This window comes from Trachypithecus francoisi, unplaced genomic scaffold (assembly GCF_009764315.1).
Source record: "Trachypithecus francoisi isolate TF-2019V2 unplaced genomic scaffold, Tfra_2.0 Lachesis_group6, whole genome shotgun sequence".
Taxonomy (NCBI): domain Eukaryota; kingdom Metazoa; phylum Chordata; class Mammalia; order Primates; family Cercopithecidae; genus Trachypithecus; species Trachypithecus francoisi.
This window is the reverse complement of record NW_022681471.1, coordinates 86304919-86311057: the sequence shown is the minus strand read 5'-3', so window position 1 is coordinate 86311057 and position 6139 is coordinate 86304919.

The following is a 6139-nucleotide window of genomic DNA, read 5'->3' as shown; positions in this document are numbered from 1 at the left end:
TGGAGGTGAAGTGAAAATGATGCCTCCAACGGGCTGGGAGAACCGAGTGGTGCGAGTAGGACGGACCTAATGGGGCGGGAACTGTGGTGGATGCTACACGTGGGTTTAAAGAGACCCTTAGTGCTGTCGCACACAAGGGATTATTCCAAAATGGACAGGCGGAGTGGACTGTCCTTCCTCTGCGCCCCTCAATGGTACGTCCTAGGACAGAACTGTTCCATCCCGCGCGCCCCTTGGTGGTGCCAACAAGGAACAGCTAGTGGATGCAGATTCCCGTGGACCATTCTGCGCTCGTCCCCAGAGGGTGAGAGGGCAAAGTCAGGACAAAAACTGACTGCATACTCACTGCAGTCTTGAACAGAAGAAAAGTGTTCCTAAGCAGCAGACTTCCATTACCTTCCTGCAGCGTCCACCATCAAACGTTTACCACGTGTTGGGCATTGTGCTCACTTGTCCCTCCCTGGGTAATGCAGAATAGGTCTAATGGGGGGCCTGCTGGCCTGGGAACCCAGCCACAGTCCCCCAAGTGGCAGGAGGGATGGAACTCCTGACTGGGCTCAGAAGGCGTGATGCGGACCGGGTGTCTGTCCTTGACTGTCTGTAATGGGTGAGAGGGACAGCAGGACCTTCAAGCTCTGTTAGGGAAAGGGCCATCTCTCAGGGGCCCCCAAGGAGAATGAGTAGGTCAAATAAATCCTGTCACCCCTGAGTATGTTCCCTAGCAGAATCCTCAACCTGTCTAGCCATATCTCTCACCAGAATTTTGCATTGGTTTATTCATTTGCTAATTTATTCATTCTGTCCAAAGTTATAGGTGTTAGGAATACAACTGTGTGGAAAGAGACAAAAACTCCTGCCCTCATGAAGCTTACATTCTATTGGGATCATATGGCACAAAAATGTAAGCAAGTAATTTGTCAGGTGGTGGTAATTGCTGTAATGAAAATTAAGTCAGGGTAGTGAAATAATAGAGGGGAGGATCCTACCTAGAAAGAGTGGCCAAGGAAGAGCTTTCTGAGAATGTGAAATTGACATTTCAATAGGAGATGAATATCAGGGAGAAGCATTCTGGGCAGAGGTAAGAACCAGTGCAAAAGTGCTGAGGTGGAACTCTGCCTAGCATGTGTGAGGCACAGTGAGGAGTCCAGTGTTGCTGGAAGAGGTGGGAGATGAGCTCAGAAAGGTAATGAGGACCAGATTATACAGGACCTTCTGGCCATGGCAAGGACTTTGACTTACTCTGAGTGAGCCATGGGAAAGTTTTTAGCAGAGAAGCTCCTATGCTTCTTTCAGAGGCTGAGGCCCAGGTCACTCAAAGTATAGGGAGGAGCTCCTGGTTTTGCCCAGGGACTCCTCCAGCCCCTCTGCAGCTGAATATGCCTTTCCTGGACAATCCCTTAGACTCAGAAGGTATCCTCCCAACTGCTCCCCAGAAAGATCCATGTCAGAGGATGATACCCTTAGAAGAAGCTGATCAAGGGCCCTCATAGCATGAGTGAGGTCACACCCAGTCCCATGTCTGAGACAGAAAGTAACACACACAGAGAAGACAGAGGAAAATAAAGAGAGTATTAGAGAGACAAGGGTAGAGAGACTACTTCTGGCAGCTGGCTGTCCCTGCTGAATTAGATCTGGAGCTCTGGACCCCTATGCATGCTGCTAGGTGCTGTGCCTGTGTCTACAGAGGAAAGGAAGCCTCTCCCCAGAAACTGTGTCTAGGGACTGACTCAGCTGCCCTTGGCCTGGGCCTCAGTCATGAGGGAAGACCCGCTCCACTTCCTTGACACACATTGGGACCCTCTACCCATCAGGATAAGGACACGTTCCAGTTATGGGGAGGCTCATGCTGTATACAGAATCTCCCATACCTCTCCAGCCCTTGACTGCTCCTGCTGACTCTCAGTGCTGAAAAAATTTCTTCTTCTTCTTTTTTTTTTTTTTTTTTTTGGACAGGGTCTCACTCTGTCACCCAGGCTGTAGTACAGTGGCACAATCACAGCTCACTGCAGCCTCAACCTCCTGGGCTCAAGCAATCCTCCTACCTCAGCCTCCCAAGTAGCTGGGACTATAGGTGCATGCCACCATGCCCAGCTGATTTTTTGGTTTTGGTTTTGGTTTTGGTTTCTTTGAGACAGAGTTTCCCTCTGTCACCCAGGCTGAGTGCAGTGGTATGATCTCGGCTCACTGCAACCTCCACCTCCTGGGCTCAAGCGATTCTCATGCCTCAGCTTCCCAAGTAGCTGGGATTACAGGCATGCACCACCACGCGCAGCTAATTTTTGTATTTTTAGTAGAGACAGGGTTTTGCCACGTTGGCCAGGCTGGTCTCAAACTCCTGGCCTCAAGTGATCTGCCTGCCTTGGCCTCTCAAAGTGCTTGGATTACAGGCATGAGCCGCCATGCCTCGCCTGATTTTTTTGTATGTTTTATAAAGACAGGGTTTTGCCATGTTGCCCAAGCTGGTTTTGAACTCCTGAGCTCAAGCCATCTGCCTGCCTCGGCCTCCCAAAAGTGCTGGAATTACAGGCATGAGCCACCATGCCTGGCCTGAAAAAAATTATTTCAAGGGGGAAGAAGAAGTAGGAATCTCTACATTTGCTGGTGGACCTCATGCCAATGGATGAATCTGTGGCATTTCCCCACTCTTTATCTCACGCCACCACTTCCACAGGTAACATGAGGATTGCATTCTGGACATCCATTACCAAGCAGGGTATACGACAGAGAGACAGAGAGGCAACATCCCACCAGTGCCCTTGAGGCCCTGGGCAAACCTCTCCTTTCCCCTCTTCCTTGTCATCTGCCATTGACCCCGGCTGTGCCTGAGCCTTTCCCTGACTCCTCCAGTGAGTGCAAGTTTACGGCCAGTTCCTCCCTCCTCATGAGGACCGTGAGCACAGGCCCCACCCTCACTCGGCTTCAGCCTCCTCATCTGCAAATGGTGACCTCCTCATTGGCAATCTGGCAGATTGAGTTAACATGGGTTACATGGGTTTGTCACAGCGGTCAGCCCTGAGCAAGGATGGGGTTAATGTCTGCAGACATTGTGATTAGGATTTGTACCACTGGCTCCTACATGCTACACTGAGGACTTGCCCGCCCTAAGGATAAGGATCCTAGTTTTCATCTCTCTGATACCAGGGCACCTTGTTCTACCCCTGTGAGAGAAAGGACCGTCCTGCCTTCCTCACAAAAATATCCTGATATATGAGCAGCTCGGAGACCTAACTCTCTGGACAAAGCCTCCCACAAATGTTCAAAGACCTCGTGCCTTAGGACAGTGCCCACAAGCAGTTCGGAGACCTCTCACCCTAGACAACAACCACCAAACAGCTCAAAGATGGCACACCTCAGGACACAGACCCCCAACCAGCTCAGAGAATTCCTACCTCGAGGTAACAGCTCACAACAACTCAAGGACCTCACACACCAACCCACAAAGAGCTTACCGGCTACACCCTGGTACACATACCCACAAAGAATCAGCTCAGGGCTGCTGTGTGATGCTGAATCTCTGTACCATCCAACCCTGTTATGGAGAGGCCTTGGATCTTATAGTTCCCCACAGTCTGCAGTCACCACCGTTGTTGTCATGAGGAAGGCAGGTTCACACCAGGGATAGGGAAGGAACCCTCTGGGACTGAGGGGTTCAGAGAGTAAGCCCTCATATTCTAGGTCCCAGGAATGGCCATCGCCTGACCAACCCTCATCAACTTTGGTCCTGGTGAATTTGTATCTTGCCCCATGGGGGCTTCAGGGTAAATCCAGAACACAGTAGGAGACCCCTAGACCCCATGATCTTTGCCATCTCTCAGCACCCCATGTGGGGAACTGGATCTTGTAGAGAGGTAGAGGTCTTCCCTTCACACTGTCGATGGCAACCCCCTTTGTGGCCCTTCTGAACATCCTAGTCCTTTCTCCCAAACTTCCTCTCCAATTGACAGCTTCCACACCTCCTCTCTCTCCCCAGCTCCCCACCTTGTGGGCCACCAGGGCTCCCCTTCCACCACGGACCTGCTTACCTCCCTACCCCAGCGCTAGTCATAGGGCCTCAGTTACACCCTCTCACGCCCGCTTTGGTCCTCTCACCTGGCACCTAGGCCTACCTCAGAGGACCCCCTCAAGACCCTCCCTGCACCGCCTGAAAGTGCAGACCATTTTGCAGGACACATATCTCTCCTGCCCCCACACAGTGTTCTGTCACAACATCCCTGTTAGGGCAGAACTGGAAATGTCTCCCAGATCCAGATGAAACTCCAGACCCAGACTGAGAGTCCAGAGCAATTCGCCTAGGTCTGGAGGAGGTGGAGTGGGATTCCTGAAGGAGGCGCTGGGGTGAGTGTCACATCAGGAGATGGGAGGACACTGCAGAGCTGGGTCTGTGAGAACAGAGAAGGGACCCTGGGAGGGACAGGGGCAGCATGAGTGCTGGGAGTGTCCCGACTGCGGTCCTCAGGGAGTTGGCATCTGGCCCCAGCTCTGCCCCACCCTGGCTGGAGGGCCCCAGCCAGGGATCTGCCTTCTTGGCGCTTCAGTGTCCTCATCAGCGACAGAGGTGACAGGGCTTTCTTCCAAGGGTGCTAGTGGGGATTAAATGAGATGGCATATAAGAAGAAGTACTTAGGACACTGCAAGTCAGATCTGTGATGACCTAAAACTTAGAGCCCCGCGCACTGAGCGCCAGATGACCCCTTGCCAGTGGCTTCACTTAAGCCCTGCCTTGACTCGGGAAGCATCTTTAGCCTCATATTGAACAGCAGTCCAAGTCTTAAAGACTGGATCCCACTGGTCATCCAGTCCTTAAAGCCCAGGTTCCGCTTTACGAACTTCCGCCCATCAGCCACTGTGCCTGACCGTTATGCCAGCGCAGACACCCAGGGACCCGGCTTTGCGAGTGCATCCAGCTATACCCTGTTAAGAGCCAGACCGGGCTGTCTCCAGGTGAGCTTCCCAGAGCGGTCTTTGATGCCTTCCTCGTCCCACAACCGAACAACTGCCCCTTTGCAGGTTCCTAGTTTATTCAGATCTGTAGAACGGAGACGGGCATGGCCAAAAATAGGACTAGAGGGGTCTCCGAGAAGTCGGAGAATGGGTGTCAGCTTGGGGCTGGGTGGAAACCAGGAGGACGGATTGCCGCCTGGGGCTCTCGCCACTGCGCCCTCCCTACTGTCAAAAGCTGGGGCTGATTTCGTTGGTGGGCGGGGGTGGGCTTTATTGTGCCTCCACACACAGCGTTTGTATTCTTACAAAATAGAACCTCCCTTCCCCTGTGGTATCTCGCATAATGGTGTGTTCATTTCCGGCACCTGCAATGGTATGTTACATCCTCCACACTTCATCCCCCTCTGCACACTCACAGGAGATGAGATCCAAGAACAGCCAGCTCTTTCACACTTAGGCCCTGTGGATTACTCTGATGGTTCTCAAACCTTAGTGTGCATCAAGAATCACCTAGAGAGCTTGTTAAAACAGATTGCTGGGCCTCACCTTTCAGAGTTTCTGATTCAGTGGGTCTGAGGAGGGGCCCAAGACTTTGCATTTCTTTTTGTTGTGTTTTTGTTTTTGAGACAGAGTCTTGCTCTGTTACCCAGGCTGCAGTGCAGCGGCCGAACTCAGCTCACTGCAACCTCCACCTCCCAGGTTCAAGCGATTCTCATGCCCCAGCCTCCCGAGTAGCTGAGACTACAGGCGTACACCACCACACCTGGCTAATTTCTGTATATTTAGTATTTTTAGTAGGGACGGGGTTTTACCATGTTGGCCAGGCTGGTCTAGAACTCCTGACCTCAGGTGATCCACTCGCCTCAGCCTCCCAAAGTGCTGGGATTACAGGTGTGAGCCACTGCACTCAGCCAAGACTGCATTCTAACTGTACCCAGCCACCCTTCCACACAGCTAAGCTGACTTTTATTCCCACCTTCCTCCACTGTATTACTAGTAGACCAGCCCTTCCCCATCTTTTTCTCCCTCTCTCCCCAACAACACACCCAGATAAAGTCTTATCACCAGACCCTGAAGATCCTAAAGGGAGCAAAGGTCTAAGCATCCAGTCCACTGCCACAGAGCTCCTGCCCCATGAGTGGTGTGACTATGCCAGTCAACAAACTTTTCTTCTCCTGCACCACTGATGAATAGCATC